We start from the raw sequence: 15457 nt of genomic DNA, 5'->3' as shown, positions 1-15457 counted from the left end.
TATTTACAATAAGCAGACCTCAGTGCAAGAAAGAGTCTTTCCAACACTGAAATGAACAGAGGCCGACTTTAACATTAAAAGCTGTAAAAACAACTACAAGATATTTACAATAAGCAGACCTCAGTGCAAGAAAGAGTCTTTCCAACACTGAAAAGCACACAGGCCGACTTTAACATTAAAAGGTGTAAAAACAAGTAAAAGATATTTACAATAAGCAGACCTCAGTGCAAGAAAGAGTCTTTCCAACACTGAAAAGCACACAGGCCGACTTTAACATTAAAAGGTGTTCAAACAAGTACAAGATATTTACAATAAGCAGACCTCAGTGCAAGAAAGAGTCTTTCCAACACTGAAAAGCACACAGGCCGACTTTAACATTAAAAGGTGTTCAAACAAGTACAAGATATTTACAATAAGCAGACCTCAGTGCAAGAAAGACTCTTTCCAACACTGAAAAGCACAGAGGCCGACTTTAACATTAAAAGGTGTAATAAAAACTACAAGATATTTACAATAAGCAGACCTCAGTGCAAGAAAGACTTTTTCCAACACTGAAAAGCACAAAGGCAGACTTTAACATTAAAAGGTGTTCAAACAAGTACAAGATATTTACAATAAGCAGACCTCAGTGCAAGAAAGAGTCTTTCCAACACTGAAAAGCACAAAGGCTGACTTTAACATTAAAAGGTGTTCAAACAAGTACAAGATATTTACAATAAGCAGACCTCAGTGCAAGAAAGAGTCTTTCCAACACTGAAAAGCACAAAGGCCGACTTTAACATTAAAAGGTGTTCAAACAAGTACAAGATATTTACAATAAGCAGACCTCAGTGCAAGAAAGAGTCTTTCCAACACTGAAAAGCACAAAGGCCGACTTTAACATTAAAAGGTGTTCAAACAAGTACAAGATATTTACAATAAGCAGACCTCAGTGCAAGAAAGAGTCTTTCCAACACTGAAATGAACAGAGGCCGACTTTAACATTAAAAGGTGTTCAAACAAGTACAAGATATTTACAATAAGCAGACCTCAGTGCAAGAAAGAGTTTTTCCAACACTGAAATGAACAGAGGCCGACTTTAACATTAAAAGGTGTTCAAACAAGTACAAGATATTTACAATAAGCAGACCTCAGTGCAAGAAAGAGTCTTTCCAACACTGAAAAGCACAAAGGCCGACTTTAACATTAAAAGGTGTTCAAACAAGTACAAGATATTTACAATAAGCAGACCTCAGTGCAAGAAAGAGTTTTTCCAACACTGAAAAGCACACAGGCCGACTTTAACATTAAAAGCTGTAAAAACAACTACAAGATATTTACAATAAGCAGACCTCAGTGCAAGAAAGAGTCTTTCCAACACTGAAAAGCACAAAGGCCGACTTTAACATTAAAAGGTGTTCAAACAAGTACAAGATATTTACAATAAGCAGACCTCAGTGCAAGAAAGAGTCTTTCCAACACTGAAATGAACAGAGGCCGACTTTAACATTAAAAGGTGTTCAAACAAGTACAAGATATTTACAATAAGCAGACCTCAGTGCAAGAAAGAGTCTTTCCAACACTGAAATGAACAGAGGCCGACTTTAACATTAAAAGGTGTTCAAACAAGTACAAGATATTTACAATAAGCAGACCTCAGTGCAAGAAAGAGTCTTTCCAACACTGAAAAGCACACAGGCCGACTTTAACATTAAAAGGTGTAAAAACAAGTAAAAGATATTTACAATAAGCAGACCTCAGTGCAAGAAAGAGTCTTTCCAACACTGAAAAGCACAGAGGCCGACTTTAACATTAAAAGGTGTTCAAACAAGTACAAGATATTTACAATAAGCAGACCTCAGTGCAAGAAAGAGTCTTTCCAACACTGAAAAGCACAAAGGCCGACTTTAACATTAAAAGGTGTTCAAACAAGTACAAGATATTTACAATAAGCAGACCTCAGTGCAAGAAAGAGTCTTTCCAACACTGAAAAGCACAAAGGCCGACTTTAACATTAAAAGGTGTTCAAACAAGTACAAGATATTTACAATAAGCAGACCTCAGTGCAAGAAAGAGTCTTTCCAACACTGAAAAGCACAAAGGCCGACTTTAACATTAAAAGGTGTTCAAACAAGTACAAGATATTTACAATAAGCAGACCTCAGTGCAAGAAAGAGTCTTTCCAACACTGAAAAGCACACAGGCCGACTTTAACATTAAAAGGTGTTCAAACAAGTACAAGATATTTACAATAAGCAGACCTCAGTGCAAGAAAGAGTCTTTCCAACACTGAAAAGCACACAGGCCGACTTTAACATTAAAAGGTGTTCAAACAAGTACAAGATATTTACAATAAGCAGACCTCAGTGCAAGAAAGAGTCTTTCCAACACTGAAAAGCACACAGGCCGACTTTAACATTAAAAGGTGTTCAAACAAGTACAAGATATTTACAATAAGCAGACCTCAGTGCAAGAAAGACTCTTTCCAACACTGAAAAGCACAGAGGCCGACTTTAACATTAAAAGGTGTAATAAAAACTACAAGATATTTACAATAAGCAGACCTCAGTGCAAGAAAGACTCTTTCCAACACTGAAAAGCACAGAGGCCGACTTTAACATTAAAAGGTGTAATAAAAACTACAAGATATTTACAATAAGCAGACCTCAGTGCAAGAAAGAGTCTTTCCAACACTGAAAAGCACAAAGGCCGACTTTAACATTAAAAGGTGTTCAAACAAGTACAAGATATTTACAATAAGCAGACCTCAGTGCAAGAAAGAGTCTTTCCAACACTGAAAAGCACAAAGGCCGACTTTAACATTAAAAGGTGTTCAAACAAGTACAAGATATTTACAATAAGCAGACCTCAGTGCAAGAAAGAGTCTTTCCAACACTGAAATGAACAGAGGCCGACTTTAACATTAAAAGGTGTTCAAACAAGTACAAGATATTTACAATAAGCAGACCTCAGTGCAAGAAAGAGTTTTTCCAACACTGAAATGAACAGAGGCCGACTTTAACATTAAAAGGTGTTCAAACAAGTACAAGATATTTACAATAAGCAGACCTCAGTGCAAGAAAGAGTCTTTCCAACACTGAAAAGCACAAAGGCCGACTTTAACATTAAAAGGTGTTCAAACAAGTACAAGATATTTACAATAAGCAGACCTCAGTGCAAGAAAGAGTTTTTCCAACACTGAAAAGCACAAAGGCCGACTTTAACATTAAAAGGTGTTCAAACAAGTACAAGATATTTACAATAAGCAGACCTCAGTGCAAGAAAGAGTTTTTCCAACACTGAAAAGCACACAGGCCGACTTTAACATTAAAAGCTGTAAAAACAACTACAAGATATTTACAATAAGCAGACCTCAGTGCAAGAAAGAGTCTTTCCAACACTGAAATGAACAGAGGCCGACTTTAACATTAAAAGGTGTTCAAACAAGTACAAGATATTTACAATAAGCAGACCTCAGTGCAAGAAAGAGTCTTTCCAACACTGAAAAGCACAAAGGCCGACTTTAACATTAAAAGGTGTTCAAACAAGTACAAGATATTTACAATAAGCAGACCTCAGTGCAAGAAAGAGTCTTTCCAACACTGAAAAGCACAAAGGCCGACTTTAACATTAAAAGGTGTTCAAACAAGTACAAGATATTTACAATAAGCAGACCTCAGTGCAAGAAAGAGTTTTTCCAACACTGAAAAGCACACAGGCCGACTTTAACATTAAAAGCTGTAAAAACAACTACAAGATATTTACAATAAGCAGACCTCAGTGCAAGAAAGAGTCTTTCCAACACTGAAAAGCACAAAGGCCGACTTTAACATTAAAAGGTGTTCAAACAAGTACAAGATATTTACAATAAGCAGACCTCAGTGCAAGAAAGAGTCTTTCCAACACTGAAATGAACAGAGGCCGACTTTAACATTAAAAGGTGTTCAAACAAGTACAAGATATTTACAATAAGCAGACCTCAGTGCAATAAAGAGTCTTTCCAACACTGAAAAGCACACAGGCCGACTTTAACATTAAAAGGTGTAAAAACAAGTAAAAGATATTTACAATAAGCAGACCTCAGTGCAAGAAAGAGTCTTTCCAACACTGAAAAGCACACAGGCCGACTTTAACATTAAAAGGTGTTCAAACAAGTACAAGATATTTACAATAAGCAGACCTCAGTGCAAGAAAGAGTCTTTCCAACACTGAAAAGCACAGAGGCCGACTTTAACATTAAAAGGTGTTCAAACAAGTACAAGATATTTACAATAAGCAGACCTCAGTGCAAGAAAGAGTCTTTCCAACACTGAAAAGCACAAAGGCCGACTTTAACATTAAAAGGTGTTCAAACAAGTACAAGATATTTACAATAAGCAGACCTCAGTGCAAGAAAGAGTCTTTCCAACACTGAAAAGCACAAAGGCCGACTTTAACATTAAAAGGTGTTCAAACAAGTACAAGATATTTACAATAAGCAGACCTCAGTGCAAGAAAGAGTCTTTCCAACACTGAAATGAACAGAGGCCGACTTTAACATTAAAAGGTGTAAAAACAACTACAAGATATTTACAATAAGCAGACCTCAGTGCAAGAAAGAGTCTTTCCAACACTGAAAAGCACAAAGGCCGACTTTAACATTAAAAGGTGTTCAAACAAGTACAAGATATTTACAATAAGCAGACCTCAGTGCAAGAAAGACTCTTTCCAACACTGAAATGAACAGAGGCCGACTTTAACATTAAAAGGTGTTCAAACAAGTACAAGATATTTACAATAAGCAGACCTCAGTGCAAGAAAGAGTCTTTCCAACACTGAAAAGCACACAGGCCGACTTTAACATTAAAAGGTGTAAAAACAAGTAAAAGATATTTACAATAAGCAGACCTCAGTGCAAGAAAGAGTCTTTCCAACACTGAAATGAACAGAGGCCGACTTTAACATTAAAAGGTGTAAAAACAAGTAAAAGATATTTACAATAAGCAGACCTCAGTGCAAGAAAGAGTCTTTCCAACACTGAAATGAACAGAGGCCGACTTTAACATTAAAAGGTGTTCAAACAAGTACAAGATATTTACAATAAGCAGACCTCAGTGCAAGAAAGAGTTTTTCCAACACTGAAAAGCACACAGGCCGACTTTAACATTAAAAGGTGTTCAAACAAGTACAAGATATTTACAATAAGCAGACCTCAGTGCAAGAAAGACTCTTTCCAACACTGAAAAGCACAGAGGCCGACTTTAACATTAAAAGGTGTAATAAAAACTACAAGATATTTACAATAAGCAGACCTCAGTGCAAGAAAGACTTTTTCCAACACTGAAAAGCACAAAGGCCGACTTTAACATTAAAAGGTGTTCAAACAAGTACAAGATATTTACAATAAGCAGACCTCAGTGCAAGAAAGAGTCTTTCCAACACTGAAAAGCACAAAGGCCGACTTTAACATTAAAAGGTGTTCAAACAAGTACAAGATATTTACAATAAGCAGACCTCAGTGCAAGAAAGACTCTTTCCAACACTGAAAAGCACAGAGGCCGACTTTAACATTAAAAGGTGTAATAAAAACTACAAGATATTTACAATAAGCAGACCTCAGTGCAAGAAAGAGTCTTTCCAACACTGAAAAGCACAAAGGCCGACTTTAACATTAAAAGGTGTTCAAACAAGTACAAGATATTTACAATAAGCAGACCTCAGTGCAAGAAAGAGTCTTTCCAACACTGAAAAGCACAAAGGCCGACTTTAACATTAAAAGGTGTTCAAACAAGTACAAGATATTTACAATAAGCAGACCTCAGTGCAAGAAAGAGTCTTTCCAACACTGAAATGAACAGAGGCCGACTTTAACATTAAAAGGTGTTCAAACAAGTACAAGATATTTACAATAAGCAGACCTCAGTGCAAGAAAGAGTTTTTCCAACACTGAAATGAACAGAGGCCGACTTTAACATTAAAAGGTGTTCAAACAAGTACAAGATATTTACAATAAGCAGACCTCAGTGCAAGAAAGAGTCTTTCCAACACTGAAAAGCACAAAGGCCGACTTTAACATTAAAAGGTGTTCAAACAAGTACAAGATATTTACAATAAGCAGACCTCAGTGCAAGAAAGAGTTTTTCCAACACTGAAAAGCACAAAGGCCGACTTTAACATTAAAAGGTGTTCAAACAAGTACAAGATATTTACAATAAGCAGACCTCAGTGCAAGAAAGAGTCTTTCCAACACTGAAAAGCACAAAGGCCGACTTTAACATTAAAAGGTGTTCAAACAAGTACAAGATATTTACAATAAGCAGACCTCAGTGCAAGAAAGAGTTTTTCCAACACTGAAAAGCACACAGGCCGACTTTAACATTAAAAGCTGTAAAAACAACTACAAGATATTTACAATAAGCAGACCTCAGTGCAAGAAAGAGTCTTTCCAACACTGAAATGAACAGAGGCCGACTTTAACATTAAAAGGTGTTCAAACAAGTACAAGATATTTACAATAAGCAGACCTCAGTGCAAGAAAGAGTCTTTCCAACACTGAAAAGCACAAAGGCCGACTTTAACATTAAAAGGTGTTCAAACAAGTACAAGATATTTACAATAAGCAGACCTCAGTGCAAGAAAGAGTCTTTCCAACACTGAAAAGCACAAAGGCCGACTTTAACATTAAAAGGTGTTCAAACAAGTACAAGATATTTACAATAAGCAGACCTCAGTGCAAGAAAGAGTTTTTCCAACACTGAAAAGCACACAGGCCGACTTTAACATTAAAAGCTGTAAAAACAACTACAAGATATTTACAATAAGCAGACCTCAGTGCAAGAAAGAGTCTTTCCAACACTGAAAAGCACAAAGGCCGACTTTAACATTAAAAGGTGTTCAAACAAGTACAAGATATTTACAATAAGCAGACCTCAGTGCAAGAAAGAGTCTTTCCAACACTGAAATGAACAGAGGCCGACTTTAACATTAAAAGGTGTTCAAACAAGTACAAGATATTTACAATAAGCAGACCTCAGTGCAAGAAAGAGTCTTTCCAACACTGAAAAGCACACAGGCCGACTTTAACATTAAAAGGTGTAAAAACAAGTAAAAGATATTTACAATAAGCAGACCTCAGTGCAAGTAAGAGTCTTTCCAACACTGAAAAGCACACAGGCCGACTTTAACATTAAAAGGTGTTCAAACAAGTACAAGATATTTACAATAAGCAGACCTCAGTGCAAGAAAGAGTCTTTCCAACAATGAAAAGCACAGAGGCCGACTTTAACATTAAAAGGTGTTCAAACAAGTACAAGATATTTACAATAAGCAGACCTCAGTGCAAGAAAGAGTCTTTCCAACACTGAAAAGCACAAAGGCCGACTTTAACATTAAAAGGTGTTCAAACAAGTACAAGATATTTACAATAAGCAGACCTCAGTGCAAGAAAGAGTCTTTCCAACACTGAAAAGCACAAAGGCCGACTTTAACATTAAAAGGTGTTCAAACAAGTACAAGATATTTACAATAAGCAGACCTCAGTGCAAGAAAGAGTCTTTCCAACACTGAAATGAACAGAGGCCGACTTTAACATTAAAAGGTGTTCAAACAAGTACAAGATATTTACAATAAGCAGACCTCAGTGCAAGAAAGAGTCTTTCCAACACTGAAAAGCACACAGGCCGACTTTAACATTAAAAGGTGTAAAAACAAGTAAAAGATATTTACAATAAGCAGACCTCAGTGCAAGAAAGAGTCTTTCCAACACTGAAATGAACAGAGGCCGACTTTAACATTAAAAGGTGTTCAAACAAGTACAAGATATTTACAATAAGCAGACCTCAGTGCAAGAAAGAGTTTTTCCAACACTGAAAAGCACACAGGCCGACTTTAACATTAAAAGGTGTTCAAACAAGTACAAGATATTTACAATAAGCAGACCTCAGTGCAAGAAAGACTCTTTCCAACACTGAAAAGCACAGAGGCCGACTTTAACATTAAAAGGTGTAATAAAAACTACAAGATATTTACAATAAGCAGACCTCAGTGCAAGAAAGACTTTTTCCAACACTGAAAAGCACAAAGGCCGACTTTAACATTAAAAGGTGTTCAAACAAGTACAAGATATTTACAATAAGCAGACCTCAGTGCAAGAAAGAGTCTTTCCAACACTGAAAAGCACAAAGGCCGACTTTAACATTAAAAGGTGTTCAAACAAGTACAAGATATTTACAATAAGCAGACCTCAGTGCAAGAAAGACTCTTTCCAACACTGAAAAGCACAGAGGCCGACTTTAACATTAAAAGGTGTAATAAAAACTACAAGATATTTACAATAAGCAGACCTCAGTGCAAGAAAGAGTCTTTCCAACACTGAAAAGCACAAAGGCCGACTTTAACATTAAAAGGTGTTCAAACAAGTACAAGATATTTACAATAAGCAGACCTCAGTGCAAGAAAGAGTCTTTCCAACACTGAAAAGCACAAAGGCCGACTTTAACATTAAAAGGTGTTCAAACAAGTACAAGATATTTACAATAAGCAGACCTCAGTGCAAGAAAGAGTCTTTCCAACACTGAAATGAACAGAGGCCGACTTTAACATTAAAAGGTGTTCAAACAAGTACAAGATATTTACAATAAGCAGACCTCAGTGCAAGAAAGAGTTTTTCCAACACTGAAATGAACAGAGGCCGACTTTAACATTAAAAGGTGTTCAAACAAGTACAAGATATTTACAATAAGCAGACCTCAGTGCAAGAAAGAGTCTTTCCAACACTGAAAAGCACAAAGGCCGACTTTAACATTAAAAGGTGTTCAAACAAGTACAAGATATTTACAATAAGCAGACCTCAGTGCAAGAAAGAGTTTTTCCAACACTGAAAAGCACAAAGGCCGACTTTAACATTAAAAGGTGTTCAAACAAGTACAAGATATTTACAATAAGCAGACCTCAGTGCAAGAAAGAGTTTTTCCAACACTGAAAAGCACAAAGGCCGACTTTAACATTAAAAGGTGTTCAAACAAGTACAAGATATTTACAATAAGCAGACCTCAGTGCAAGAAAGAGTCTTTCCAACACTGAAAAGCACAAAGGCCGACTTTAACATTAAAAGGTGTTCAAACAAGTACAAGATATTTACAATAAGCAGACCTCAGTGCAAGAAAGAGTTTTTCCAACACTGAAAAGCACACAGGCCGACTTTAACATTAAAAGCTGTAAAAACAACTACAAGATATTTACAATAAGCAGACCTCAGTGCAAGAAAGAGTCTTTCCAACACTGAAATGAACAGAGGCCGACTTTAACATTAAAAGGTGTTCAAACAAGTACAAGATATTTACAATAAGCAGACCTCAGTGCAAGAAAGAGTCTTTCCAACACTGAAAAGCACAAAGGCCGACTTTAACATTAAAAGGTGTTCAAACAAGTACAAGATATTTACAATAAGCAGACCTCAGTGCAAGAAAGAGTCTTTCCAACACTGAAAAGCACAAAGGCCGACTTTAACATTAAAAGGTGTTCAAACAAGTACAAGATATTTACAATAAGCAGACCTCAGTGCAAGAAAGAGTCTTTCCAACACTGAAATGAACAGAGGCCGACTTTAACATTAAAAGGTGTTCAAACAAGTACAAGATATTTACAATAAGCAGACCTCAGTGCAAGAAAGAGTCTTTCCAACACTGAAAAGCACAAAGGCCGACTTTAACATTAAAAGGTGTTCAAACAAGTACAAGATATTTACAATAAGCAGACCTCAGTGCAAGAAAGAGTCTTTCCAACACTGAAAAGCACAAAGGCCGACTTTAACATTAAAAGGTGTTCAAACAAGTACAAGATATTTACAATAAGCAGACCTCAGTGCAAGAAAGAGTCTTTCCAACACTGAAAAGCACAAAGGCCGACTTTAACATTAAAAGGTGTTCAAACAAGTACAAGATATTTACAATAAGCAGACCTCAGTGCAAGAAAGAGTCTTTCCAACACTGAAATGAACAGAGGCCGACTTTAACATTAAAAGGTGTAAAAACAAGTACAAGATATTTACAATAAGCAGACCTCAGTGCAAGAAAGAGTCTTTCCAACACTGAAATGAACAGAGGCCGACTTTAACATTAAAAGGTGTAAAAACAACTACAAGATATTTACAATAAGCAGACCTCAGTGCAAGAAAGAGTCTTTCCAACACTGAAAAGCACAAAGGCCGACTTTAACATTAAAAGGTGTTCAAACAAGTACAAGATATTTACAATAAGCAGACCTCAGTGCAAGAAAGAGTCTTTCCAACACTGAAAAGCACACAGGCCGACTTTAACATTAAAAGGTGTAAAAACAAGTAAAAGATATTTACAATAAGCAGACCTCAGTGCAAGAAAGAGTCTTTCCAACACTGAAATGAACAGAGGCCGACTTTAACATTAAAAGGTGTAAAAACAAGTAAAAGATATTTACAATAAGCAGACCTCAGTGCAAGAAAGAGTCTTTCCAACACTGAAATGAACAGAGGCCGACTTTAACATTAAAAGGTGTTCAAACAAGTACAAGATATTTACAATAAGCAGACCTCAGTGCAAGAAAGAGTTTTTCCAACACTGAAAAGCACACAGGCCGACTTTAACATTAAAAGCTGTAAAAACAACTACAAGATATTTACAATAAGCAGACCTCAGTGCAAGAAAGTCTCTTTCCAACACTGAAATGCACAAAGGCCGACTTTAACATTAAAAGGTGTTCAAACAAGTACAAGATATTTACAATAAGCAGACCTCAGTAGAAGAAAGAGTCTTTCCAACACTGAAAAGCACAAAGGCCGACTTTAACATTAAAAGGTGTTCAAACAAGTACAAGATATTTACAATAAGCAGACCTCAGTGCAAGAAAGAGTCTTTCCAACACTGAAAAGCACACAGGCCGACTTTAACATTAAAAGGTGTAAAAACAACTACAAGATATTTACAATAAGCAGACCTCAGTGCAAGAAAGAGTCTTTCCAACACTGAAATGCACAAAGGCTGACTTTAACATTAAAAGGTGTTCAAACAAGTACAAGATATTTATAATAAGCAGACCTCAGTGCAAGAAAGAGTCTTTCCAACACTGAAAAGCACAAAGGCTGACTTTAACATTAAAAGGTGTTCAAACAAGTACAAGATATTTACAATAAGCAGACCTCAGTGCAAGAAAGAGTTTTTCCAACACTGAAAAGCACAAAGGCTGACTTTAACATTAAAAGGTGTTCAAACAAGTACAAGATATTTACAATAAGCAGACCTCAGTGCAAGAAAGACTCTTTCCAACACTGAAATGCACAAAGGCTGACTTTAACATTAAAAGGTGTTCAAACAAGTACAAGATATTTATAATAAGCAGACCTCAGTGCAAGAAAGAGTCTTTCCAACACTGAAAAGCACAAAGGCTGACTTTAACATTAAAAGGTGTTCAAACAAGTACAAGATATTTACAATAAGCAGACCTCAGTGCAAGAAAGAGTTTTTCCAACACTGAAAAGCACAAAGGCTGACTTTAACATTAAAAGGTGTTCAAACAAGTACAAGATATTTACAATAAGCAGACCTCAGTGCAAGAAAGAGTTTTTCCAACACTGAAAAGCACAAAGGCCGGCTTTAACATTAAAAGGTGTTCAAACAAGTACAAGATATTTACAATAAGCAGACCTCAGTGCAAGAAAGAGTTTTTCCAACACTGAAAAGCACACAGGCCGACTTTAACATTAAAAGCTGTAAAAACAACTACAAGATATTTACAATAAGCAGACCTCAGTGCAAGAAAGAGTCTTTCCATTACTGAAATGAACAGAGGCCGACTTTAACATTAAAAGGTGTTCAAACAAGTACAAGATATTTACAATAAGCAGACCTCAGTGCAAGAAAGAGTCTTTCCAACACTGAAAAGCACAAAGGCCGACTTTAACATTAAAAGGTGTTCAAACAAGTACAAGATATTTACAATAAGTAGACCTCAGTGCAAGAAAGAGTCTTTCCAACACTGAAATGAACAGAGGCCGACTTTAACATTAAAAGGTGTTCAAACAAGTACAAGATATTTACAATAAGCAGACCTCAGTGCAAGAAAGACTCTTTCCAACACTGAAAAGCACAAAGGCCGACTTTAACATTAAAAGGTGTTCAAACAAGTACAAGATATTAACAATAAGCAGACCTCAGTGCAAGAAAGAGTCTTTCCAACACTGAAAAGCACAAAGGCCGACTTTAACATTAAAAGGTGTTCAAACAAGTACAAGATATTTACAATAAGCAGACCTCAGTGCAAGAAAGAGTTTTTCCAACACTGAAAAGCACAAAGGCCGACTTTAACATTAAAAGGTGTTCAAACAAGTACAAGATATTTACAATAAGCAGACCTCAGTGCAAGAAAGAGTTTTTCCAACACTGAAAAGCACAAAGGCCGACTTTAACATTAAAAGGTGTTCAAACAAGTACAAGATATTTACAATAAGCAGACCTCAGTGCAAGAAAGAGTCTTTCCAACACTGAAAAGCACAAAGGCCGACTTTAACATTAAAAGGTGTTCAAACAAGTACAAGATATTTACAATAAGCAGACCTCAGTGCAAGAAAGAGTTTTTCCAACACTGAAAAGCACACAGGCCGACTTTAACATTAAAAGCTGTAAAAACAACTACAAGATATTTACAATAAGCAGACCTCAGTGCAAGAAAGAGTCTTTCCAACACTGAAATGAACAGAGGCCGACTTTAACATTAAAAGGTGTTCAAACAAGTACAAGATATTTACAATAAGCAGACCTCAGTGCAAGAAAGAGTCTTTCCAACACTGAAAAGCACAAAGGCCGACTTTAACATTAAAAGGTGTTCAAACAAGTACAAGATATTTACAATAAGCAGACCTCAGTGCAAGAAAGAGTCTTTCCAACACTGAAAAGCACAAAGGCCGACTTTAACATTAAAAGGTGTTCAAACAAGTACAAGATATTTACAATAAGCAGACCTCAGTGCAAGAAAGAGTTTTTCCAACACTGAAAAGCACACAGGCCGACTTTAACATTAAAAGCTGTAAAAACAACTACAAGATATTTACAATAAGCAGACCTCAGTGCAAGAAAGAGTCTTTCCAACACTGAAAAGCACAAAGGCCGACTTTAACATTAAAAGGTGTTCAAACAAGTACAAGATATTTACAATAAGCAGACCTCAGTGCAAGAAAGAGTCTTTCCAACACTGAAATGAACAGAGGCCGACTTTAACATTAAAAGGTGTTCAAACAAGTACAAGATATTTACAATAAGCAGACCTCAGTGCAAGAAAGAGTCTTTCCAACACTGAAAAGCACACAGGCCGACTTTAACATTAAAAGGTGTAAAAACAAGTAAAAGATATTTACAATAAGCAGACCTCAGTGCAAGAAAGAGTCTTTCCAACACTGAAAAGCACACAGGCCGACTTTAACATTAAAAGGTGTTCAAACAAGTACAAGATATTTACAATAAGCAGACCTCAGTGCAAGAAAGAGTCTTTCCAACACTGAAAAGCACAGAGGCCGACTTTAACATTAAAAGGTGTTCAAACAAGTACAAGATATTTACAATAAGCAGACCTCAGTGCAAGAAAGAGTCTTTCCAACACTGAAATGAACAGAGGGCGACTTTAACATTAAAAGGTGTTCAAACAAGTACAAGATATTTACAATAAGCAGACCTCAGTGCAAGAAAGAGTCTTTCCAACACTGAAAAGCACAAAGGCCGACTTTAACATTAAAAGGTGTTCAAACAAGTACAAGATATTTACAATAAGCAGACCTCAGTGCAAGAAAGAGTCTTTCCAACACTGAAAAGCACAAAGGCCGACTTTAACATTAAAAGGTGTTCAAACAAGTACAAGATATTTACAATAAGCAGACCTCAGTGCAAGAAAGAGTCTTTCCAACACTGAAATGAACAGAGGCCGACTTTAACATTAAAAGGTGTAAAAACAACTACAAGATATTTACAATAAGCAGACCTCAGTGCAAGAAAGAGTCTTTCCAACACTGAAAAGCACAAAGGCCGACTTTAACATTAAAAGGTGTTCAAACAAGTACAAGATATTTACAATAAGCAGACCTCAGTGCAAGAAAGAGTCTTTCCAACACTGAAAAGCACACAGGCCGACTTTAACATTAAAAGGTGTAAAAACAAGTAAAAGATATTTACAATAAGCAGACCTCAGTGCAAGAAAGAGTCTTTCCAACACTGAAATGAACAGAGGCCGACTTTAACATTAAAAGGTGTTCAAACAAGTACAAGATATTTACAATAAGCAGACCTCAGTGCAAGAAAGAGTTTTTCCAACACTGAAAAGCACACAGGCCGACTTTAACATTAAAAGGTGTTCAAACAAGTACAAGATATTTACAATAAGCAGACCTCAGTGCAAGAAAGACTCTTTCCAACACTGAAAAGCACAGAGGCCGACTTTAACATTAAAAGGTGTAATAAAAACTACAAGATATTTACAATAAGCAGACCTCAGTGCAAGAAAGACTTTTTCCAACACTGAAAAGCACAAAGGCCGACTTTAACATTAAAAGGTGTTCAAACAAGTACAAGATATTTACAATAAGCAGACCTCAGTGCAAGAAAGAGTCTTTCCAACACTGAAAAGCACAAAGGCCGACTTTAACATTAAAAGGTGTTCAAACAAGTACAAGATATTTACAATAAGCAGACCTCAGTGCAAGAAAGACTCTTTCCAACACTGAAAAGCACAGAGGCCGACTTTAACATTAAAAGGTGTAATAAAAACTACAAGATATTTACAATAAGCAGACCTCAGTGCAAGAAAGAGTCTTTCCAACACTGAAAAGCACAAAGGCCGACTTTAACATTAAAAGGTGTTCAAACAAGTACAAGATATTTACAATAAGCAGACCTCAGTGCAAGAAAGAGTCTTTCCAACACTGAAAAGCACAAAGGCCGACTTTAACATTAGAAGGTGTTCAAACAAGTACAAGATATTTACAATAAGCAGACCTCAGTGCAAGAAAGAGTCTTTCCAACACTGAAATGAACAGAGGCCGACTTTAACATTAAAAGGTGTTCAAACAAGTACAAGATATTTACAATAAGCAGACCTCAGTGCAAGAAAGAGTTTTTCCAACACTGAAATGAACAGAGGCCGACTTTAACATTAAAAGGTGTTCAAACAAGTACAAGATATTTACAATAAGCAGACCTCAGTGCAAGAAAGAGTCTTTCCAACACTGAAAAGCACAAAGGCCGACTTTAACATTAAAAGGTGTTCAAACAAGTACAAGATATTTACAATAAGCAGACCTCAGTGCAAGAAAGAGTTTTTCCAACACTGAAAAGCACAAAGGCCGACTTTAACATTAAAAGGTGTTCAAACAAGTACAAGATATTTACAATAAGCAGACCTCAGTGCAAGAAAGAGTCTTTCCAACACTGAAAAGCACAAAGGCCGACTTTAACATTAAAAGGTGTTCAAACAAGTACAAGATATT

The sequence above is a fragment of the Rhamphochromis sp. 'chilingali' genome, assembly GCF_963969265.1.
Source record: "Rhamphochromis sp. 'chilingali' genome assembly, chromosome: 14".
In the NCBI taxonomy this organism is placed as follows: Eukaryota; Metazoa; Chordata; class Actinopteri; order Cichliformes; family Cichlidae; genus Rhamphochromis; species Rhamphochromis sp. 'chilingali'.
This window is presented reverse-complemented; position numbering follows the sequence as displayed.